This window comes from Salvelinus alpinus, chromosome 24 (genome assembly GCF_045679555.1).
Source record: "Salvelinus alpinus chromosome 24, SLU_Salpinus.1, whole genome shotgun sequence".
In the NCBI taxonomy this organism is placed as follows: Eukaryota; Metazoa; Chordata; class Actinopteri; order Salmoniformes; family Salmonidae; genus Salvelinus; species Salvelinus alpinus.
In genome coordinates, this window is record NC_092109.1 from 11,039,608 (window position 1) to 11,049,398 (window position 9,791).

General features: G+C 45.5%; 1 pseudogene; it reads right to left on the reverse strand.

Moving 5' to 3' along the window:
- Positions 1–1,380: 1,380 nt before the first annotated feature.
- Positions 1,381–7,102, reverse strand: LOC139551936 (caspase-7-like; annotated as a pseudogene).
- Positions 7,103–9,791: the final 2,689 nt, after the last annotated feature.

Consider the following 9,791-nt stretch of genomic DNA (forward strand, 5'->3'; position numbering starts at 1 on the left):
AACTCAAGGCAACTTCAATGGATCTCATCATTGAAGCTAGTTGTTTCTTAACAAACATAAAATGTTTGACCAGCAGAAGTAACACGTTTTAGATATGGTCTTTGTCCAAGAACATGTTTCCGTAACTCAACCCTTATTGCTACAATAAACAAACTACAAAGTGCAGTAACTGGGTGTGTTCCAGAAACACCCAATATGTTGCAGAAACTATCGGACTAATTTAATAATATATGATCGTCTAACAATCTAAGCAGGGCTTAGCATAATTTGGGTATGTGTGCGCACGGACCAGTTTTGGTGTCCCTGTACCATCCCTGGGTAAACTGGTTATGACATGTTTGCTTTATTAAACTGTTTCAGTTCGGTGTCTGATCTGCTTCCTGAAGGAACGCCGCTTACTGTAAATTAATCTTTAGAGAAAAGCAATAGCTCAGAAGCACAATTTTATCAGCAATGAAGCAATAATGTGTGGCAGGGTTGGGGTCGATTCCATTTAAATTTGTCAACTCCGAAATCAAACCATGTTCCTAATTGAAAAGCATTGGAAATTTTTGCAGACACTTATCCAGATCGACCTACAGGAGCAATTAGGGATAACTACCTTGCTCAAGGGCACAGACAGATTTTTCATCGGCAACCTTTCGGTCACGGCCCAATGCTCTTAACCACTAGGCTTCCTGCCATCACAATGTACTTTCAGAATTGAAATAGAATTTACGCCAACCCTGGTATGTGGTAGGTTTTTATGTGGTTGTTTATCAGTGTGTTGTGTTTCTGTGGTAAGTACAGTATGTAACAGTATATCAGGTTGTGTGTAGCGTGACAGGCACTCATATGTGTTCCTCTGTCCAATTCTTACCTGTCTGTGTCAGGAAATGCCCCCAGTCCTTCCAACAGCTCAGTATGTCTTCCTCACCTGCCCACCTACACATAAGTGGGTTTAATCTTAGTGTACATTGGCTGTTGTTCCTCATTCCTCTACAGCAGAGGTACTCAAATTTGGCTGCATCTTCAATTTACACCCTGTATCAGCCCAGTCAGAGCCATAACTCAGAAATAAACTAATTTGTCTTAGTTACAATACAACAAAAATACCTTGAACATATCAGTCAATGAATTAAAAAATATATCAGACAATTTCCTCAAGGTAGTTTTTAGCACACTCGACTTACATTAAATGGTTTCAAATAAGAGCATAGCAGCAGAAGCTAAGTGATAGGTAGCCATTTTAATGAAAGAAACAAGTCTCAAATAATGTGTAGTATACCTTTCTTTCTCTAGGATATTTTAAGACACATTAGTTTGTAGAGGAAAGGGGCCATGATAATCTACTCTATGGTGAAACCAATACCTCCCGATCTGTTCCTGCATCCACATGTCTGAACATCACAATGTTATTTTTATTTCATGCACAGAAATGTAACAGAGTGGAAATTCCATCCCAACCTAGGCACGAACTCACAACCCTCTGACCAACAACACTCAAAGTCAACCGTACTAGCTGACAGAGCAAGAGTCAAGCCTAACAATCCGGGAGAGACGGTTCTCTTCAGATCTAACAAAGGCTTTGGGTTTAGCTTATATAATGTTTGTGAGGTCTGTTGTACTCTGGGTTGATGAATGTTGAGGCAGAAAATCCATTGGCCACGCCCTCCTTCCGCGCTCGGCAAATGGGAACACCTCTCTGGTCAGTCGTGATACGAAGCAAGGCATTTCCTTTTTCCCCCCCAGCAGACGACCTTTGGCCTCGAAGCAGAAGGCCACACGATGGGAAAGGCGTGTCAGAAGGCGTGTCAGTTCCAGGGCACCACCCCCTTCCTCCTCCAATAGGATGCAGAATGTCTGGAGGAAGACGGCCCCCAGAGGGTGCATGAATGCCCCGTAACCTGGTGCGGTGGCGTACATAACTGCCGTATCCATGGGGATGGACAGGTATTGAGACAAGGTGTCCTCAATGATGTCACTTCCTGCTGAATCCGTCTCCACTGTCACCCCATCATCCAGCTCACCCCCACGACACGCCTAGAGAGAGAGAGAGAGAAAGATGATTACTATTGATTATTATCACTGACTGATTGAATGACTGACCACATTGTTGTGGGTGTGATGATGATGGTACTGACCTGGATGAAGAACAGTTTGATCTTTCCCTCCATGTGTGTGTTGTTGAAGAAGGAGAAGATGTGGGACAGTCTAACCGGCATTCCGTCCGCCCCGAACACACAGCCCTCCTCCCCGTGAGATGATAGCACAGCCAGGAAGCACTCTTTCACCGGCTGCTCGCTCTCTGCAATCAATCAATACATCAATTAATCAAATTGTATTCATTTATACATTCTGGGGTCAGAAAAGGCTTTATTGGCCTAGACCCACTAAGAGCAAGCAGCAGCACAGTGGCAAGTAAAAACTCCCTAAAAGGAAAAAACCTTGAGAGGACCAGACTAGCTCTCTGGCTGTGCCGGTTAGCAGAAAAAGACTACTAGAAAATGCTATCTCCTGCTGTGGCATGTGACGATGGTGGCACTTGATTCCTCAAAACAGTCTGCTTCAACTAACAATTAGCTCACCCATCAGTCATCCTTCTGTCTGCAGGGCACAACACAGTGTGCGCATGTCTGCAGGTGTTTGCAGAGTAGTTATTAAATAGGTGTGTACGGGACTGTGCCATGCATCACTAGGACATTATGTCTCTCTCTCTGTGTGTATGTGTGTGTGTCATAGTGTCATCCTGTCCGCACCCTTTACATATTTCACATCTCCAGTGGTTTTTACTGTAAATAAAAATGAATGACAGTATCTTTCCTCTGCCCCCCCCCCCTCCCTAATATTTATTTAACCTTTATTTTGACAGGGAAGACATATTGAGACCTAAGTCTCTTTTACAAATGTGCCCTGTATAATGCAATCTAAAACTACAAATGATACATAATATAGGACTGTTTTGCTAGAATATGTTCTGGGATTCATCCAATGGCTTTGAGGAGTATACGACATCAGTCACCGGCTTCATCAATAAGTGCATTGACGACGTAGTCACCACAGTGACCATACGTACAGTACATATCCCAATCAGAAGCCATGGATTAGAGGCAACATCCATACTGAGCTAGAGCTGCCACTCAAGGAGCGGGCACTAATCCGGATGCTTATAAGAAATCCTCCGACGAACCATCAAACAGGCAAAGCGTCAATAAAGAACTAAGATTGAATCCTACTACACCAGCTCTGACGCTCTTCGGATGTGGCAGGGCTTGCAAACTATTACGGATTACAAAGGGTTACCAGGATACGTACACAGTGCCTGCGCTGAACAACTGGCAAGTGTCTTCACTGACATTTTCAACCTCTCACTGACCGAGTCTGTAATACCTACATGTTTCAAGCCGACCACCATAGGCCCTGTGCCTAAGAATGCCAAGGCAACCTGCCTAAATGACTACCCATTCACATTGACAGGGCTGTAGTGGAGCGGATCGAGAGCTTCAAGTTCCTTGGTGTCCACATCAATAACAAACTATCATGGTCCAAACACACCAAGAGTCATGAAGAGGGCACGACAATGCCTATTCCCCCTCAGGAGACTGAAAAGATGTGGCATGGGTCCTCAGATCTTCAAAAAGTTCTACAACTGCGCCATCTTCAGCATCCTGACTGGTTGCATCACTGCTTGGTATGGCAACTGCTCAGCATCCAACCACAAGGCGCTACAGAGGGTAGTGCGTACAGCACAGTACATCACTGGGACCAAGCTTCCTGCCATCCAGGACCTCTATACCAGGCGGTGTCAGAGGAAGGCCCAAAACATTTTCAAAGACTCCAGCCACCCTAGTCACAGACTGCTCTCTCTGCTAGCACACAGCAAGCGGTACCGGAGTTCCAAGTCTAGGTCCAAAAGGCTCCTTAACAGCTTCTACACACAAGCTATTAGACTGCTAAACAGTTAATCAAATGGCTACTCAGTCAAATCTTTGAAATGATTTTATGTTACATTTTTTTATATTTTTGTTCACTATACAGTACCAGTCAAAAGTTTGGACACACCTACTCATTCAAGGGTTTTTCTATGTTTATACCCCTTTCTACATTGTAGAATAATAATGAAGACATCAAAACTATGAAATAGCACATAAGTAGTAACCAAAAAAAGTGTTAAACAAAACATTTGAGATTCTTCAAAGTAGCCGCCCTTTGCCTTGATGACAGCTTTGCACACTCTTGGCATTCTCTCAACCAGCTTCACCTGGGAGTAATGTAGAGATCTACAGGTCTTTAGCGAAGTTAAGCCAACCTTTTGATACAGGATACAGTGATGGGTATCAAAACTGTCACCTGTAACAAAACGAAAGGCACTATGGGAGATGGCATCTAAAGGTTTAACAGTAGTGTCAGCTGCACTTTGACAAATAATATCACCATAATCAAGAACAGATCAAAAGGTTGACTGAATAATCTGCTTCCTACCTCTTAGAGAAAGGCACGATCTGTTTCTGTAGAAAAAGCCAACTTTAAATCTTAGCTTCTTAACCAGCTCATCTATATTTTTTAAACGTCAAACCCATATAAATACAAGTGCCTCAGTATTTATACGCGGGAAAACGTTAAATCGGAGAACCATCTAATGAGTGAACATGTAAGTCATTTGAAACGTTCTTACGAGAATTTAAAAACAACATGAATATAGTCTTGCCCATATTAAGCACAAGTTTTCAATCAGCAAGTGATTCCTGCATAGCTATAAAACCTGACTGTAGTTTAGACACAGCCGGACCAACAGTCAGGGCAATAACATACATAATACTATCATCCGCATATCGATGAAATGTACAATTTTTAACAGATTGACGTATGATGTTTATATAAATAGAGAACAGGTCCTAAAACCGAGCCCTGTAGTACACCTTTATGCACTTCAAGAAATTCAGACTAAACCGCCTCAGTTGCTTAAAAGCTTGCCAGTCCGAGCCTAAGCCTGTGTTTCTGGCGTCAATCTCGATGGCCTGTGTTCCGTCACTAAGATAATCATGAAACCATGAACAGGCGTCAGAGCTCAGGCTTATCGAGGCCTATCAACTTAGTCAATAAAAGAGCATGACCAACAGTATCAAAAGCTGTTGACAAGATCATTAACAGTTAAAGTGGTTGCTGTCATAATGCCACTAAACCCTGATTGGTTTACGTTCAAAATTCCTTTCTCCGATAAAAAAATAGCAAAGTTGTACATTTACCAAGGATTCAAGAATCTTAGCTAGACAAGGAAGCATTGAAATGGGGCGATAATGATTAAGATCTCTACTATCCCCGTCCTTATGGAGTGGCAGCACAATAGCTGGTTTCCAGACTTTTGGAATATTTCCTGATAACAATGTTAAATAAAAACGGTGGGTTATTGAACCAACAATGATGGGCGCTGCACACTTATTAAGCAGACCAGGATCCAATTTGGTCAGCTCCAGCTCCTATAGATTTTATTGTTGTCTATTTGCTAGCAAAGCATCAAGGAGTTCTTTTTCTGTAAATAAACAAAAAGAAAAGCTCTGGCTATCAGCATCCAGCCCAATATCATTGTGAATAGGCTAAGAAGTTATTTTCAAAGAGATAGCCCAAATAAAATGGTGATTAAATGATGGCATTTTTTGTTGTTGTAAAGCCAGAGTCTGAATTAATTTGTTGTGGCAGAGAGGGGGAAGTAGATCTATTCAGGGATTTTACAGTTTTCCAGAATTTAGCCAGGTTCCCATTACAATCTGAAAGCGCAGTTACTTAATAATCAGATTTTGCCTTTCTGATTTTTTTTACACAATGATTCCTCAGTTGCTTAAAAGCTTGCCAGTCCGAGCCTAAGCCTGTGTTTCTGGCCTTGACCCAAGCCTTATCTCTTTTATGAATGACTTCTGAGAATTCCGGAGTGCACCAGGAATTCAATCTACCTTTAACCCTTCATTTTTTAAAGGGAGCACGATTATCCACAATAGTATTGAAGACATCTGCAAAAAGGCTCAAAGCTAAATCAGGTTCCGACGAAAGCTGAAATACAATCAAGCTCACTAAAATAAAGATGGTGTAAAAAAGCAGATTCACTGAAGTTTTTAAAGTTCCTATTTGTCATGACACAAGGCTTAGATTTTTGTATTCTCACATCTCTAACACAAACAACTGGGCAATGGTCATTAACGTCTTGGGCAAAGACACCAGTAGAAATCAAATCAAATGTTATTTGTCACACGCTCCGAATACAACAGGTGTAGACCTCACAGTGAAATGCTAACTTACAAGCCCTTAACCAACAATGCAGTTTTAAGAAAAATACAACAACAAAAAAGTAAGAGATAAAGTAACAAATAATTAAAGAGCAGCAGTAAAATAACAATATTTAACATATAACATATTTCTCTGGTGTATGTGTTAAAACAAGATCAATCAGTGTTGACTTCGAAGGATCTTTAGGGTTGGGCTGTTTTCAGGATTACGAACCGTTAACAATTCCTCTCAGAATCGGAGACCTTCATAGATTTTTAGGACTTTTGGGTAAGAGAACATGATAAGTGTGTTTGTATGTGTGTATACGTTTTCCATTGCTTTGTGTGCTGGGCTGCGGTGGACTCCGTGACCGTCCCCTAATTGATAACATTATGTAGCAACTCTGATAAGTTTGATAACATTGATAAAACCAGGTTATAAAGTATTTATTATTGTTTTGGAGCTGATTTGTAGCAGGGGTGTGTGTATAAGATGTGTGTTACCTGTCTTGAAGAGTGTGTAAATCTCCTGAGCGTTAAGGTCCATGTGTATGTCCACCCTGTAGCCCAGTCTGGTCAAGGCACTGTGGAGTCTCTTGGTGTCTTTCTCTGCTCCCGGCCTCCTGCCCAGTGGTACCCCATAGTCAAAGTTTGACTCGGAGACCAGCACGGCCCGGTTGCACTCCTCATTGCCAGCATTTGTCCGTCTCCACAGCGGCATGTCCAAATATATAGAGACCAACGGCCCAGTCAAGTTTTTGCAGTTTGGTTCCTCTCAAGACTTCTACCTATCCTTTGGGAGTGTGTCCGTGCTCCTGTCTTCCCCTGCTTGCTCTATGGGGGTTTATGTCCGAGTCTGTGACAAATGTACCGCTATATTGTGCACAAAGCGCTACACAAGTCCAATGTAATAGAAACATAGCCACGCCCTCAACACTAACACACCTGGGTGGCTGTAGGCAAAATGTCACAATCGCATGCTGTTGCATCACAGTTCCTGGTATTACCTAACTGTTATTTTCTACATTCATTCCTCCTTCCCTCTTCCATTCCTCTACTATGGTCTTTCCTGTCTACTGGGAATGCCAGCTCAGTAAAACATGTGCTAGCTCATCTCTGGACGTACCCACCTTTCACATTCTATAGCAATTCATTACCAGCTCATCTATCATTTTTACAGGGCTTGCTGGACAGACTATCATCAGTAGCTTCACTTTCACAATGACTTGGGACTTAAAAGTCACATTATATGAATAGGGGTAAATGGTTCTGAGAAATCACATCACTGCAGGGATTGACATTAAACCAAAGTCTGAAAGTGTCACGCCCTGACCATAGAGAGCTTTTTATTCTCTATGTTGGTTGGGTCGGGGTGTGACTAGGGTGGGTCATCTAGGTGTTTGTGTGTCTATGTTGGCCTGTTATGGTTCCCAATCAGAGGCAGCTGTTTATCGTTGTCTCTGATTGGGGATCATATTTAGGCAGCCATTTCCCCTTTGTGCTTTGTGGGATCTTGTCTATGTCTAGTTGCCTGCGAGCACTACATAGCTTCACATTTCGTTGCTCTTTGTTATTTTTGTTTGTGAGTTTCATCTGAATAAAACATGTGGAACTCTATGCACGCTGCGCCTTGGTCTACTCATTTCGACAGACGTGGCAGAAGATCCCACCACCAAAGGACCAAGCAGCGTGGCCAGGAGGAGCAGGGATCCTGGGCCCGGGAGAAAAGGGAGTGGAGGACATCATGGACATGGGAGGAGATTATGGCAGGGGACAAGACCCTGCCATGGAAGCAGGCAGCGAAGGAGGATCAACGCCGACTCCGGGGTTCGCAACCACGACGGAAGCCCGAGAGGCAGCACCAAAATATTTTTTTGGGGGGGGCACACGGAGTGGTCGGCGGAGCCGAGGGGTGAACCAGAGCCAGTCAGGGAGTCAAGTGAGGAACTCGACGAAAGATTCCGGAGAGAGGTGTTGGCGTTGAGAGCGCTGCAGAGCGGGCGTGCTGAGGAGCGTGACACCAGTCCGGTGTCATATGCACCAGTTTCACGCATCTGGCCTCCAGTGCGCCTCCTCCGTCCGGTGCGTCCTGTGTCTCCTCCACGAACTCGCCCTGAGGTGTGTGTCACCATTCCGGTACAATGTGTGCCGTTCAACGCACCGTGTCTCCAGTGCGCCTTCACAGCCCAGTGCGTCCTGTGCCAGCGCCCCGCACTTGCCGGGCTAAAGTGAGCATCCTGCCAGGACGGGTTGTGCCGGCTCAGCACTCCTGGTCTCCAGTACGCCTCCTCGGACCAGGATATCCTGCGCCGGCTCTACGCACTGTATCCCCAGTGCGCCTCCACAGTCCAGGACGTCCTGTGCCTCCTCCCCGCACTCGCCCTGAGGTGTATGTCATCAGCCCGGTGCCATCTGTACCGGTCCCACGCATCAGGCCTCCAGTGCACCTCCACAGTCCAGAGTTTCCGGCGACAGTTCCCAGTCCAGAGTTTCCGGCGACAGTTCCCAGTCCAGAGCTTCCGGCGGCAGTTCCCAGTCCAGAGCTTCCGGCGACAGTTCCCAGTCCAGAGCTTCCGGCGACGTTTCACAGTCCAGAACCTCCTGAGACGGTCCACGGTCCGGAACCTCCTGAGACGGTCCGCGGTCCGGAACCTCCTGAGATGGTCCGCGGTCCGGAACCTCCCCGGCGACGATCCACGGTCCGGAGTCCCCTGAGACGGTCCGCGGTCCGGAGTCCCCGGCGACGATCCACGGTCCGGAGTCCCCGGCGACAATCTATGATCCGGTTCCTCCGGTGACGATCCACGGTCCGGAGCTTCCGGCGACGATCCACGGTCCGGTTCCTACGGCGATGACCCACGGTCCGGTTCCTCCGGTGACGACCCACGGTCCGGAGCTTCCGAAGACGATCCCCGCACCAGAGCCGCCATGGAGGAAGACGTATCTGCGAGCGGAGTGGGTACTTCACCCCGCACCGGAGCCCCCCCCGATGGTAGATGCCCACCCGGACCCTCCCCTATTGAGTCAGGTTTTGCGGTCGGAGTCCGCACCTTTGGTGGGGGGTTACTGTCACGCCCTGACCATAGAGAGCTTTTTATTCTCTATGTTGGTTGGGTCGGGGTGTGACTAGGGTGGGTCATCTCGGTGTTTGTGTGTCTATGTTGGCCTGTTATGGTTCCCAATCAGAGGCAGCTGTTTATCGTTGTCTCTGATTGGGGATCATATTTAGGCAGCCATTTCCCCTTTGTGCTTTGTGGGATCTTGTCTATGTCTAGTTGCCTGCGAGCACTACATAGCTTTACATTTCGTTGCTCTTTGTTATTTTTGTTTGTGAGTCTCATCGGAATAAAACATGTGGAACTCTATGCATGCTGCGCCTTGATCTACTCATTTCGACGAGCGTGACAGAAAGGCACATGCCCATCAGGCAGGTCAGGATTTTGGGGGGGGTTGCCCAAAGATTATGATCCCTTGCCTGAACATTTAAAGTATCTGTTTTCACCTACACACAGGGGAGGAACCACAAAGACCAGACTACTGTCAGTATTTTATTTT